The sequence below is a fragment of the Acomys minous genome (genome assembly GCF_964271855.1).
Source record: "Acomys minous genome assembly, chromosome: 13".
Lineage (NCBI taxonomy): Eukaryota > Metazoa > Chordata > Mammalia > Rodentia > Muridae > Acomys > Acomys minous.
In genome coordinates, this window is record NC_140495.1 from 56,864,974 (window position 1) to 56,880,097 (window position 15,124).

The 15,124-nt window shown below is 50.5% G+C and overlaps 1 protein-coding gene across 3 annotated transcripts in view; it reads left to right on the forward strand.

The window, feature by feature from the left end:
* The first annotated feature begins 321 nt into the window (after nt 1-321).
* Nucleotides 322-15,124, forward strand: part of CRACDL (CRACD like) — a 117,897-nt gene continuing 103,094 nt past the window's right edge. Inside the window, exon 1 of one of the 3 annotated variants that reach the window (XM_084753638.1) lies at nt 322-340. The gene's annotated coding sequence lies outside the window, so the exon portion shown is untranslated. Of the gene's footprint in view, nt 341-650; nt 915-1,476; nt 2,099-15,124 lie in introns of those variants that run through there. The other 2 variants (XM_084753639.1, XM_084753637.1) reach the window with 2 other exon arrangements.

Below are 15,124 nucleotides of genomic sequence, written 5' to 3' on the forward strand. Positions count from 1 at the left end.
CTGACATGGACAGTGTCAGAAGACCAAGCTTGGGGGCGGGAGGGGGGGGCAGTGGATGGGCTCTCTCTCTCTCTCTCTCTCTCTCTCTCTCTCTCTCTCTCTCTCTCTCTCTCTCTCTCTCTCTCTCTCTCTCTCTCTGCAGGTAGCTGATTAGCTAAGCAGATAGGTATTCAAAGCAAGCCCGTTTCAAATTGGGGGTGCGGGTAGGGAAGAGAAAGGGGGGGCGAGGCTTAGACATCTCCAGCTTTTCTTCCCACGCTTGCCAGTGTCACAGCAATGATTCACCTAGAGACAGGGCGCCAACTTCTCTCATTAGCCTTCAGACGCTCGGACACACAAGGTTATGAAACAACAACTTTTACTTTTATTCGTATGCGCACGTCCCTCCCTTCCACCCGGCACCTACTCTCCGAGGCCCAGGTGACAGGGAGGTGGCGCGCAGGAGCCGCGATCGTGGGCGTCCCGGTCCCCGCGGGGTCCCTGGGCCCTGAGTCCTCTCACAGGCAGGAGCCAGCCAAGCTCCCAGCTCCGCAGCGCCGCCGCGTGGGGTGGCCAGGGTCCCGCGTGCCGGGCGGGAGCGGCGCGGGGGAGGCGCGCGGGCCTGGGAGGCGCAGAGCAGAGCAGAGCGAGCGGAGCTGCCGCGTCCGCCCCCGCCGGGCCGCGCGCAGCCGAGCCGGGAGCGGCGAGCGCGCGCCCAGCTCAGGGCCAGAGCGGCCGCTCGAGGGTCGCGCCCGCGTCCGCGTCCATCCCCCGGCCGCAGACCCGGAGCTCCACGCGCCCTACCGCCACCTGCTGCGTGGCGCCGCCGGCCCTCGACGCTGCGGCCGGCCGGGGTCAGCGCACAGCTCTGCGTGTCCCCGCGGACTGAACCCTTCCCTGCGCGCTCGCCAAGCACGGCCACGCTCCGGTGCCAGGTACCTGGGACGGTCTGAAATGGCGTGGCCACGCAGCGGGCGTGGGGCGCAGACCCCGCGGGGTTGGAGGGAGCCGGGGCTGGGAGTCTGCCGCGTTCCCGAAGTCGCGTCCCTACAAGGAGCTGGGTAGATGGTGGCGAGCAGAGCCTAGGCAGCCCGAGGCTCTTTGGACGCGGGGGGCCCAAGCCATCCCTGTGGGGGCCACGTCCACAACACCGGTGGGGCCGAGAGAAGCCAGACGCGCAAGTGCCCAAAGTTTTCCTCTGAGCACTTTGCTGGACTTAACTTTGAAATGTGAGGCAGAGCGGAGCAGTTGAACCAGTTTTAACACTAAGAAAACAGAGGAAGGGGGAGAGAAGGGCTTGCTCAGTGCAGTGTGGTTCAATTCTTAGGACTGGGCATAATCGTGTCTGTCTGCCTCTAAAGGCCACCGTCTTCCTTCTGCGTCAGGTCATGGTTTATTTAACAGGTTTTGGGGCTTAGGTTACAAACTACCAGAAAGGATTCTGAGTTTAATCTTAGACATATTCAAAATTAAACAATTATTTGTTGAGTAGTCATTTACTAACAGGCAGGCCCTCATTTTCAGTGTGAGGGGTGCACGTGTGCTGAGAGCCTAAGTAGTTATCCACACGAGCTTTTGAAATGCGAGGAAAGAGGAAGAAGACCGACTGCGGTGTGACAGGACTTGTGGACTGCAGGTGAACAATTGGCGTGGTGTCAGAAACCATGAAACTGAAACATCCAATCCGAAAAACCAGAAAATCCAAGTGGGAGACAAGCACCTGTGTTTGCCTCTCTGTTGGGAGCCCACCTCACACCTTCCAGAACTATTTTAAAGTATGGCCCCTCCTTTTGGTGGGGGCTGGAGCTTCGTTCTATTTACCTAAATACATAGCAACCACACGAAATAGAATCTCCTCGGGCCTGGTGTTCCATGGGAGCTCAGTCGTGCAGACACACACACACACACACACACACACACACACACACACACACACACACACACGACCTCAAGATGGTGGAGAGACAGCTCTGGGAGGTGACATGAAGATGCCCACCCTGTGTTGGTTGAGCCAGGCTGGATCCCAGGCTCTGTCCTAGTGCTGTGCACTTCCACACTGGAGGACGAGACACGACTGAGACATCAGGGAGACAGAGCCGGTCCTTTACTTAAAATTAAGGTATTTTGTACATCATGGGCTTTCGTATTAATGCTTCAAAATGTTGCATGAAACATTTCTAGTCACATTACTGATTTTTTTTCTTTTTTTGTAACCCCGGAGGCATTTGTCTTTGGCTCACTGACGTTCTGCATTTGCTCTGCCTTTCCAGCAGCTCATCCCCATGTGTAGAATCAGTGTAGTAGCCAGTGAGTGGCCATCGGCTGCAGCTGCTGGCATGTGGCTGAGATCTGGCGTACAGTGGGCTATCTGCTAGGATAGTCACCCTCGGCCCATCACCACTCAGCGCGGATCTCTGGGCCTTAGAATCTTGCTCTGAAGCAGTCTCAGTTTGCCCTCATGGAGATGGAGGGAAATGAGAGTACTCGGTCTGCACTTGTGTGCTCACCTCCAGATTCCTATACTGAAGGCCTAGGCTCTGTGGTGATGCTTCTATGAGATGGTGCTCCCCTACATGGCATTAGAGACTCCAGAGAGTGTCTCTGCCCTCCTTTGGCTGTGCAAGAACACAGCGAGCTACCATCTGTGAGTCAGGAAACAGCCCTCACCACTTACCAGATGCTTGGATCGTAGACTTCCAGAACTGCGAGCAGCAAACTCCTGTTGTTTATAAGCCACGCAGTCTGTAGTATTTTGTTACGGCAGCCTGAATGTTATATAGCAGCCAGCTCTCAGCTACAGTGACAGACTATGTGCAAAGGCCTGAGGGCCCCTCCTGTTGGCTAAGTTTTCTGGAATGGCCTGGTAGGAGACTATGTGTCCCTGTCCCCCCCCAGCTCCCAGCTCCCCCACCCCCCGCTGAAAGTTAGCCAAGGCAGATAGTCTTATAAATATTGTTGTGTTGTACAGGGACCCAACAGAAGCATCTGGGTCGGAATAGATAGATCTCTTGCTCCTGGTTGATCATGGAGGGGTGCAACTTTTTTTTTATGTGGACTTAATTTTGCTGCCCAGACAGAGTGCCTTGGCTTCCTTTTTCGTATACTCAGTCCTAGCTCAGGATTCTGTTTTTCTTGGGCCTAATTCAAGGGGATATTTCAATCACTGTGTAACTTCAAGCAGCTCGCACCGCCCTCCCCCTTCCCCCAAGTCTTTCTTTAGGATCCTTCTTGCTGAGGTGGTGGCTGGGTACCAGGAAGAAGCCTCAGTGGCATCTGGACATGAGGCGGTTGCCTCTGGCATGGTGGTCTCCTGGCTGTTCTTCGGGAAGCCTTCCACCTCACCCCAAACCCTAACCCCTGGTGGTCTCCTGGCTAGGGTTTCTACTGAGCCTTACGTAGCTGAGTCTCTTCTCCCACTAAGGCGTCATCAAGGTCCCTGATAACCTGCCTGGGCACTGCCGAGTGTGGTGCTGCCGCACCAGGCTGCCATTTTTGCATTTTCTGGGCAGCCTTTTCCCAACATTACACACGGGAAGCTGGGCCAAGGCTCCCCAGGCTCGACATCACCCCCTTCAACCTTTCATAGCTTCTGAGGGCGGGGAGGGAAGGTCTTTCCCAATCTTCCTCCTCCCAGGAACAGAAGAGCCTTTTCAATACTTGTTTCTTAGGTTCTTTCTTTTGTAGTTGAACACAGGGCTTAGAGCAGAGCTTTAGGCTGAAACAGCTAGGCCTTGCCACTGATCTGTGGAGGGAACATAAACATGAAAAAAGTTTTTTATATGAGAGCAGCATGTTTTGACACAGCGAGGCAACTGTAGGCAAAAAAAATCACTTACTATACATTTCAAATTCAAAAAGAAAAAAATTTGAATGCTCCCAATTGGAAGACATAATAAAGTTCTTGGGGGAGCCGGTTATGCCAATTGGCCTGATTTGATCATCACACTTTGTGGTACACGGATGAAGACACCACAATATCTCCCCCCCCCCCTGCAATTTAAAACACAATTTTACATTAATCATTCTGCCCCACTGTCCTTGGAGAAACTGGGCATCCCACTGAAGTGGGAGGGAGAAAAGATGGAGGGGAAAAACTGAGATAACAGGGCAAGAAAGTGCCTTCTCCTCCTCCTGTTTTTGTGTTTCTGGGTCGGCTGGCCTGGGTTATACACCCCGGACTTCTTACTTTCTGTGATTAACGTGGATTCTTGTTTCTGGGCCTGCTTCATCTTAACAGCGATACAGGGCGTGCTTGGCATTGATGATGAGATGGCAGAATGACAGAAAAGCCCGTCACAGTTGCCTCTTCTGAGGGCTTAAGAGTCACCTAGGGAACAAGGCGGGCCCCTAGGAAGGCTGCTGCTGCTGCGTGCCTGAGCCCTGGCTTTGTTCGCACTGGGTTTATTCTGGGTGTTGAAGGTGAGGCCTCTTGGAAGAGCTGAGCCTTCAAATAGACTTAGCTACATGAATGTGAGAAGGAGCCAGAGACCTGCTCAGAGCATCCACTGCATCTGCCTGGCCACTGTACACAGCTTTTTCGCTGTTGGGAGACCTGGTACCAGCAGTGTCACCTGCAGTAGGACAACAAGAGTACCCACCATGCTATGCTCTCCTTGTTGTTCCCAAGCTGAACGGAAAGAGTGGCTTCTCACCGAGTCCTGTTCACGGTTCGCATCAAGTCCAGAAAACCATTTTGAAGCTTTGAGTCAGGAAATGTTCCTGAGAACACACTTGTGATTCCAAGAACTTATCCCCAGTCTCTTTGTATTGCTTTAAGCACGATCTAGTGCACCATCCTGAGCTCTGGCTGCCACGTCTGTGCTCCGCAGCCTTAGTGACTGACAGGAGATGAAGGCTCGGGTGTGTCAGCATCAACCACCAACCTCGGAAGTTACGACAGCATTCCTGAAGAGATTCTGGGCGGAAGCAATCTCCAGGGTTTTGTGATTAACTTTTCTGTGAAAAGTAGCTAGGCAAGAGCCTTTGGGGAGGGGAGGCACCAAGGTTACCAGTTCCTCAGGCTTCTGCCAAGCTGTGGTGTGTAGGACTAACTTTTAAATGTATGCTGTGGAAGAACTTCCAGAAATATTTGCTCTTACCTCTGAAGTCCACACCCAAATCCCTCATGGCTCTGCTCCCAAATTCTCATGTTTGTGGGAGGCCCCAGGCCCATTAGCTGTGGCATGCGCAGTCTCCAAGAAACAGGTGGAAAGATGTAGCGTCAATATGGGACATGAAAATGTCAAAGGGACTTTACTTCCTCAAAGCAGGAAGTTCAGTCCAGTGAGGAGAGTAGGCTTTCGTTCCTGCACCACTGCTTAGAAGCTTGTGACTTCAGGTTCCCCCATGGGATAGGAATGGTGGCACACACACACACACACACACACACACGTTATGCTAGGTGTTGAGTGATGTAAAGAATGGCTTATTAAATATTTGTAAGTATAGACTGCCAAGGGGCCAGTGAGATGGCACAGTGTAGAGGCATCTACCCCCGGGGCTGATGATCTCAGTTAAATAGAGAACTGACTCCTGCTTGTTCTTCTGGTCTCTCCATGCACACACACACACACACACACACACACACACACACACACACACACACGTGTGCGTGCTTACAGAATAAACAGAATGTTTACATTTTTTAAAAAACGTGTGAGGGCACTTTACTAGAATTCCCAATTAGAATCCCCTTGTGAAGTAACACAAAGTTTTAAAGGGTTCCTCAGCATTTGGGATCTGATATTATTTAAGAAAAATAGGCATTTCTGTGGTCCATAGCGCTCCAGAACTGATGAGAGGCCATGAGGTGCCACATGGGCGGTGACCTTGCTGCACTTTTAAACATGCAGTGAGAAGCTAGTGGCACCTGCATCCCGTATCGCAAGCACCCGTTTCCCGTCTCTCTGCAGTATCTTGCTTCCTTCGCTAACATATGATTCTGGGACCAGGCTTGAATACTGGCTGTGAGGCGTACATATTGTAGGTGCCCCGAGCCAAGGATGTACACTTTCTACTGGGGGAACATGGGCCTGCTCTGTGCTCCGAACCTGGACCCAGATGACCAGAACAGGGGCCACCCAAGGCTCATTCTGGGTATTAGGTTCCTCTGTGTGTATAGTCACACGCATATGAATATCGAGTGTCTTTTCTGTATTTAGAGTGTCTCAATATCTGGTGTCCAGCTGTCTTTATAATTAGGATTTTGTGAATATTAGGCAGCCTTTGGGCTTCCCAAATCTTCTTATCTGTGTTTAATACACATACATTCTATTTAGTATTTCTTTGTATTAAATATATCTTACAGGAATCGTGTAATGCATTTGCAATCTTTTCCTCTCAACTCAAAGTTTTCAAACAGTCAAACAAAGGGGTATAAAAGACTGGCCTCAAATTGATTTCTCATTATTGTTTTCTGGATTAGGATATATTGTTGTGAAATCTTCCTCTTATTGATATAGCTGAGTGGAGGTGTCTGGGAGCCTTCTGGGAGCAGGGACGGATCTACGTTGGTCAGTGATGCTTGGCCGTGCCTGTCTCAGGTCTGAGTGTTGACCTTTCTGCCTAGGGCTGGCTTTGGCTCTTGCTGCTTAGGAGAGAGAAGTGACCGGGGCAGGAGGTTCACTGTCACGTGTACTGCTGGGAGGCACACACAAACACACCCACATACACAATACATACATACATACATATATACATATATACACATAAACACATACATATATACATACATACAAACACACCCACAAACACCCACATACATAGTACATACATACATACAAACATACATACATACATACGTACATACTGTTTTAGTTATGATTTCTATTGCTGTGACAAAACACCACAGCCAAAAAGCAGTTGTGGGGAAGAAAGGGTTTCTTCTGCTTACACTTCCACATTGCTGTTCATCACGGAAGGAAGTCAGGACAGGAAAACAAACAGGGCAGGGACCTGGAGGCAGGAGCTGATGCAGAGGCCGTGGAGAGATGCTGCTCACTGGCTTGCTCCCCATGCCTTCCTCAGCCTGCTTTCTTATAGAGTCCCATCCAGGGCCAGGAGGAGTGAACTCTGGGAATGCCGTGGGCTGCTGGGAGCTGACAAAGTGATATCTGCAGTCTGTGCCCTTAGCTGCCGAGCCCTGGATGTCCCATCCCCCAGGAAACTCCTGCTGATCTCTCCTAAGCCTGTGACTCGGAAGCTGCATGTAACTGCACTGGAGGCGAGGAGGCTGAAGGACAGACGTGCTGGTGGGCCAGCCTCACCCCCCCAAAGCCTGAATTCCCATGCCTCCCCTCTTCCCAGAGCTGGTGATCCTGTCCCATGTAGCTTTGGGTAACTCAGGCATCAGCCAGGACTTCGGTTGGACTTCAGTTCCCTGTCCCCTCTTAGACCTTTGTACCCTTATGTCCCCAGCACACTCTTGGGGTGCAGGTGAGCTCTTGATACACGCACAAGCATTTTGAGGGGTGAGTTACCATTTCCTGAGGCATGGCCCGTGAGTTGAGGTGCTGCGGTAAATGAGTCTTACGTGGTATCACGTTCTAGAACAGAGAGGCACCAGGAGGCTTTAGGTCGCAGGAGCTGGCCGGGCGAGCAGAGAAGGGTAGAGAGGAACAAATGGCAGCGAGCAGGCTGGTCAGACAGTCCGGGTTGGGCCCAGACTTGTGATTTGGCGCACGGCCATGGGGCTGCTCTTCGGCTGCTCTTGTGTGTGGTACCAAGCCAGATGCTGGCAGATTCAGTGGCTTCCACCACCAAACAAACCCAGGGGTGGAAAAGGAGTTAAGTAATCTCCGTATCACTCGGGGCACATTCTTCCAAACAGCTGTCTGCGCCACACGGACGGCCCATGCATGAGTGCGTGTGTAAGAATATGCAGTCACCCCTTGGTGGCTGAGGATTCTGCAGCCGTGGGTCTAACCAACAGCAAATTGAAAAGATTGTTCTGGAATATGCACTGCCACCCTCACCCCCCTCCACCCCAGCGCTTGTCCCTGCTCTCTAAGGATGCGGCTTATCAGCTATTTGCATAGCATTTGCATTGCGGTAGGCATTACACATAATCTAGAGGTGATTTGAAGTATGTAGTTTCTATGCAAATACTATGCCATTTAAAAAGAATGGTTTTGTTTGTGTGTGTGTGTGTGTCTATGTGAGTGTTTGGCACGTGCGTGCGGGTGCCCTTGGAGGGCAGAAGAGAGCGCCCAGATCCCCTGGAGCTGGAGTCGCATGAGCTAGGTGATGTGGGTGCTGGGAACCAAACTCAGATCCAGCAAGTGCTAACAGCTGAGCGATCTCTCCAGCCCTGACATTTTCTTTGAGGGTGTATCGGTTGTTTCTATCCGTGATGTGATCAACTAGTTACCAGGAAAGCAAGTTAAGAGAGGAAGGACAGCTCACTGTAGCAAAGTAGGCAGGAGGGAGTTCAGAGTGGGTGTGGTGGCGGGACTTTGCCTGCGGAGACTCCTCAGCCAACCAGGAAGCAAGTGAGAGAGATTATGCTGGAAGCAAAGCCAAGCTGTAATCCCCCACCAAGGTCTGTGCTGCAGCATCCCTCTTCAGCTAGGTCCCATGTGCTAAGATCTCACGACCGGCCCAAGCGGTTCCATCGCTAGGGACCAAATACTCATACCAATGAACATTCGGGAGAAGTTTTACCAGAGGGGCATAACAAAGAGACTTGAGTGTCTGCAGACTTGGGTTGTCTGGTCAGGGTCCTGGGACCCCAGTCTTTTGCAAATCCAGTGTCACAAAAATGTTTACTAAGCAGAGGCAACATGCATATTGTTCTGTGGACTGCCTTTTCAGGAGGGATGCCTGTATGGAGTTTCTTTTCCGCATTACTGGGTTATTAGACACTTCTTCCTTGCAGCAGTTGCATGGCAGGGAGAAATGCCACTCCATGGATAGGCCTTAATTTCACCATCTAAGCCTTGTCTTGGACAGATAGATCATTAGGTCGTTTCCAACCCTTCACCCCTTGGTAACAGTACAGCTGTGCGCGTCCTTCTCTGTGTTTTTCTTCTTCCCAATTGTCTACCTCTGAGTACTTAACCCTGATGTAGACTTCCTGTGTTTTTACAAGACTTCTCTGATGTGTCCTGCCTGGATTAATTTTTTTTTTTCCCCACACCGGGACTCTTTCCCACGAGATGAATTGGTACTGAGATTTCGTACATCTGTGATATTTGGGATTCAGTCTTAATTAGTCTAAGCAGAAGAGGACTGAAGGCAGGAAACGCAGAGCTGACAGATTGGCAGAAGCCTGGCCCTTGGCTAGACGGCCAGGTGCAGTATCAGCCACAGTGCCGATCTGGCCCTCTGGGAGTTTTGGTGGCTCCCGGCCATATGCCTTTAGCCATCTACACTCATGGAGGGTCTGCCTGCTGTTCGGAGTCCATGGAGACGTGGGCTAGGATCTAGGACCTCGGCCAGCGTCCACAGGAAGACGGGATGCTTTGATGCAGGAGCCTCGTGACAGGAGCCCCAAGTCCCAGCTCTGTTCTCTTAGAGAAATCAGACAGATGCTTCCAGCCCCAACATCAGAACAGCTGGGGAGACAAGGGGTGACTTGCAAATAAGTCTTTCAGACCGGGGGTGTGGGGTGCCTGCAAGAGTTGAAAAATCAGGTCCCCAGGAGAGCTGCCTCCAAGGAGAGGGCACGTGAGATGTGGGGTGAGTGTTCTCACACTTTCTCAGAGCTGGTTGGGTACTGAGGAGGCCCCCGTGGCCAGGCGTGGGCTGGGAGCGGCACTTAATTTGGTGCTATGTAAATAGCTGATTATTTTTTCATGAGTCATAATTGATCAGCAGGTTAAGCTTATTTTCCTTTCCTCTGTTCATATAGGCTTTTTGTATGCAATCATTCTGAATTGGGGTCTCCCTGTGGTTCTCAGGAACCCCCTATGTGGGGGATTGTATTTTCTGTTGATAAGGGACAGCATTCTGAGAAGGCGGTTCATGAGAGACCATGCTTTCAGCAGCTCAGAGCACTGTTGGGGGCCAAGGAATGCGGGAGACATTGGAGGGAGATGGATTGCCACAGACCTGATGATGGGGCCCTTCGACCCCCAACAGCAAACACACATTATTCTATTTAAATGACCTGGTGCCCCCTCTTGCTGGTGAGAAGGTGCTGGAAGGAGGAGCTCCTGCTCTTTGGATAAGCCCTGGGCGCCCCAGCAGGTCGGGCTTTTACTAGGTCTGTCCAGGAAACCGGTAGGTTTTGACAAAAGGGAAACTTGTGATTGGACAGTCACTAAATGGCTGGCCTTCCCTCTGTCCCTCCCTCCTTCCTTTCCTCTTCCTCCCGCCTCCCTCTCTTTTCTCCCTTTCTTTTCTTCTCATTCTTTTGCTCTCCCACAAGCAGGCTCTCACCTCAGGTTTCTATGGCACCTTCTCGTTACAAATTTAAAGTAGGATTTGATTTCTATATAACAGTCATTTTCTTTTAATTTGGGGGCATGTACTGATTGTGTTGTGTGAAGTAAACCATGATAATTATCTTACCACCAGCAGCTGCTTTTCTCTCAATTCTTATGTAGAATGAACCTTATAGGTGTGCATGTGTGTGTGTGTTTGTGTGTGTGGGGGGGGGGAGCGGAGGATGGAGCAGGAGTGAGGAGAGGAAGAGACAGGGGTGAATACCGGCTATTCAGGATAGCTGGTACAAACCCTCACTGCCTTCTGCTTTCAAATAATTAATCATTGGAGTATGGCTTGTCCTTATTTCAAAATCCCTCAGCTTGACCACCTCATTTGGTCCTTACAGTCATTCTGTGAGTTTAGAAGGAAGGAAACTGGGACTGATGGGTGGGGGGTGGGGGGAAGAACCTTGGCCAGGGTTGCTTAGGTGACAAGCCAGAGGCAGAGGGTGGCACACTGCCTGTTTCCCTCGGTGACTCCTCTGCCCTCTCGTTTGCCACATGCCCTGTGGGTGTTCACGTTATCACCACTGAGGCCGTGTAGCTGGCAAACAGCATCGGGGTAGTTTTCTCCTTGGCCGAGAGAAGCGAACGAAACACAGCATAGCCATAGGACTTGTCCACACTGTCATGAAGAGCAGGACCTTTCTTCATCACTTCAGGGTTTTGTTTTTGTTTTTTTTTAGTTTAGTTTTATTTTAAAATTTATGTGCTTCTTTGTGTAAGAGTGAATATCATATGAGTGCGGGTACCTGTAGAGACCAGAAGAGGGCATCAGATCCCCTTAAAGCTGCCATTTCAGGCAGTTTGAACCATCTGACATTAAGTGCAGGGAAACCAAACGTGGGTCCTCAGGAAGGTCAGCAGGGGCTCTTATCCACTGAGCCATCTCTCCAGCCCCCCCACCCCCCACCCCCATATTCTTGTTTTGTCTTGAGCTCTGAACTTGGAAATGCCCATCCCTGGAGGAGTGTCTCTGTGAACTCCTCAGTGTTCCGTTCATATAAGCAATGGCCTGCTGGGTGTGCACAGGGCTGGAGGTGGACTTGGGGAAGGGCTCCTTATGCTCTGGTCCCTGTCACAGCTGTTCTGTGTAGTCCACCCTGTCCCAAAGCCCCAGACTGTAGTGGTGTCAAAGACTCCCTCCTCCCTCTCCCTGCCCCCTCTCTCAGCAGGAGGGCAGGACCTGGAAGCTCACCAGTGAGGACTGACTGGACCCGGTCCATAGTCTAGCTGGGTGCTGTTTGGTGAAGCCTTGGTCTCACCGTCTTCCTCACACTGTGAGAGCTGTGATGCTTGGAGAAGTGGAGGCTGGACCTTGTGTAGGTGACAAATGTTAGTGAGGGGGTCATGGCTGTTAGGGTGACAAATGTCAGTGAGGGGGTCATGGCTGTTAGGGTGACAGATGTCAGTGAGGGGGTCATGGCTGTTAGGGTGATAAATGTCAGTGAGGGGTACATGGCTGTTAGGGTGACAATGTCAGTGGGGACATAGCTGTTAGGGTGACAAATGTCAGTGATGGGGACATGGCTGTTAGGGTGACAAATGTCAGTGATGGGGACATGGCTGTTAGGGTGACAAATGTCAGTGATGGGAACATGGCTGTTAGGGTGACAAATGTCAGTGAGGGGGTCATGGCTGTTAGGGTGATAAATGTCAGTGAGGGGGTCATGGCTGTTAGGGTGACAATGTCAGTGAGGGGTACATGGCTGTTAGGGTGATAAATGTCAGTGAGGGGTACATGGCTGTTAGGGTGACAATGTCAGTGGGGACATGGCTGTTAGGGTGACAAATGTCAGTGATGGGGACATGGCTGTTAGGGTGACAAATGTCAGTGATGGGGACATGGCTGTTAGGGTGACAAATGTCAGTGATGGGAACATGGCTGTTAGGGTGACAAATGTCAGTGAGGGGGTCATGGCTGTTAGGGTGACAAATGTCAGTGATGGGGACATGGCTGCTAGGGTGACAAATGTTAGTGATGGGGACATGGCTGTTAGGGTGACAAATGTCAGTGAGGGGTACATGGCTGTTAGGGTGACAATGTCAGTGGGGACATAGCTGTTAGGGTGACAAATGTCAGTGGGGACATGGCTGTTAGGGTGACAAATGTCAGTGATGGGGACATGGCTGTTAGGGTGACAAATGTCAGTGAGGGGGTCATGGCTGTTAGGGTGACAAATGTCAGTGATGGGGACATGGCTGCTAGGGTGACAAATGTTAGTGATGGGGACATGGCTGTTAGGGTGACAAATGTCAGTGAGGGGGTCATGGCTGTTAGGGTGACAAATGTCAGTGAGGGGGTCATGGCTGCTAGGGTGACAAATGTCAGTGAGGGGGTCATGGCTGCTAGGGTGACAAATGTCAGTGATGGGGACATGGCTGCTAGGGTGACAAATGTTAGTGATGGGGACATGGCTGTTAGGGTGACAAATGTCAGTGAGGGGGTCATGGCTGCTAGGGTGACAAATGTCAGTGAGGAGGTCATGGCTGTTAGGGTGACAATGTCAGTGAGGGGGACATGGCTGTTTAGGGTGACAAATGTCAATGAGGGGGTCATGGCTGTTAAGGTGACAATGTCAGTGAGGGAGACATGGCTGTTAGGGTGACAATGTCAGTGAGGGGATCATGGCTGTTAGGGTGACAAATGTCAGTGAGGGAGACATGGCTGTTAGGGTGACAATGTCAGCAAGGGAGGCATGGCTGTTAGGGTGACAATGTCAGTGAGGGGGACATGGCTGTTAGGGTGACAAATGTCAGTGAGAGGGACATGGCTGTTAGGGTTGCTGGACCGTTGGTGAGAGTTCCACAGATGACAGGCTGTGCCTGGGCTGGGTGGCAGGCGAGGCTCTTTGCTGCAGATTGAGGGGTACTCGACAGCCCTTCTCCAAGAAGATCTCTGGGTGCAAAATCTGGCTCATTCATTCTCTGGGTGTGATGAGTCTCCTTGCGTCTGCCCTCTGCCTGGAAGTTGGGAAGGGACTAGTGTTGACTCATAGGGTTGTTGTGGAGCCCTAGGACTCTAGTGCCAGTGAGGTGGTCACCCCATGCCAAACGCAGAGTGGGCATGTGCATGAGCCCACTTTCTGAATGTAACAAACTAACCAAGGCCAGCCACTCCCTAAAGAAAAGAGATTTGTTTGGCTTGTCATGCTAGGCCTTGAATAGTGGGAAAATTTGTCATCAGAGAGAAATTTTATGGCAAGGCAGGATGTGAAAGAGATGTGGGAGCCTGGCTTGTTTGTTTGTTTGTTTGTTTGTTTGATAATCAACTCCAATGGGAACTAACTAGGATCCCCTGAGAATCACCTTAATCTTCCCCATTTTCTAGTAGACTCCACTCCCTAAAGGCCCCTCCTACCTCCATAGCACTGCGCTGAGCGGAAGATGCTCACACATGATGCTTTGGGGACACAAAGTACACCCCAGCTGCAGCAGCACATGGTTAGCTCTGTTGAGTCCTTCGAGGGCACGCTGCTGGTGAGTGGGTACTGTGCTCCATGGTTAGGTACTTAGGGAGTAGTTAGAGCTGATGTGCTATCCCTTTAATTAAAGATTGAAATGGTAGGGGCTGGAGAGATGCTGGCCCAGAGGTTAGGAGCAGTGGCTACTCTTCCGGAGGACCTGGGTTGACTTCCATCACCCACATGGCAGCTCCCAACCTCCTCTGACTCCAGCTCCAGGGCATCCGACACCTACTTGCAGGCGCATATATGGTGCACAGACAGGCAAGGAGCCTGTGGCTGGACTGACCTGGCCACATCATGGCTAGAAAGAAAAGGGAACAGGAGTCCCCAAATCCCCTCTGAGGGTAACCTGAAGACCTCCCACTGGGTGTCTCATCTTAAATGTTCCACTACCTCCCTGTACCACCACCTTCTCTGTGGGGACCAAGTCTTTTTTTTTTTTTTTAATTAAAAAAATTTTTTTTAGGGGGGACCAAGTCTTTAACATATGGAGAACAATGGTCTAAAAGTGACAAAGGATCAATATACAATATACCATAGTTTTGTGCTGTGTATGTGTATGTATGTGTGTATGTGTGTATGTGTATATGTGTGTGTATGTGTGTATATGTGTGTGTGTGTGTACATGTCTGTGGGTTTACTAGTGTAGACACATGTAGAGGCCTCAGGTTAGCCTCAAATGTTTTCCTCTATCACTTAATTTACTAAGAAAAGGTCTCTTGCTGAACCCAAGCTCGCCAAGTCCAACTGTTCTAGCTAGTCTGTTTAGCCAGTCTCCTGGTTGCTGAGATGAGAGAAGGCCATTCTGTGTGCTCAGCTTCGACAAAGGTTCAGAACGTGGTCTTCAAGCTTGGAAGCTGTTTATCTTCTCAGCCTCTCTCTAGCCCTCGTGTTTAGTTCCTTAGAAGCTGGCAACAATTCCCAGGTTTCTGTGTATGTGACATTTGACAATTTGGAAAAACCTTTACACGACAGTGACTACAGTTTCACAATCCATCATTATGAAAGGCACCATTAAAAAAACTACCAAATATTGAGGGTTGCTTAGGTGATACTGTATTTTATTAATCTTTTCTACATCAACATTTATTTGAAAAATCACTTACATGCATGTATGACATAATTTTGATGTTATTTCAAGACAGGACTTGTATATAAGAAACTCGGGTATAAATAACTAAGGTTCGTGTTTGGAAATTTCATATTTGCAGGCTTCCAGAGAAGCAGATAGGGCAGGTGGACCTTCCATGG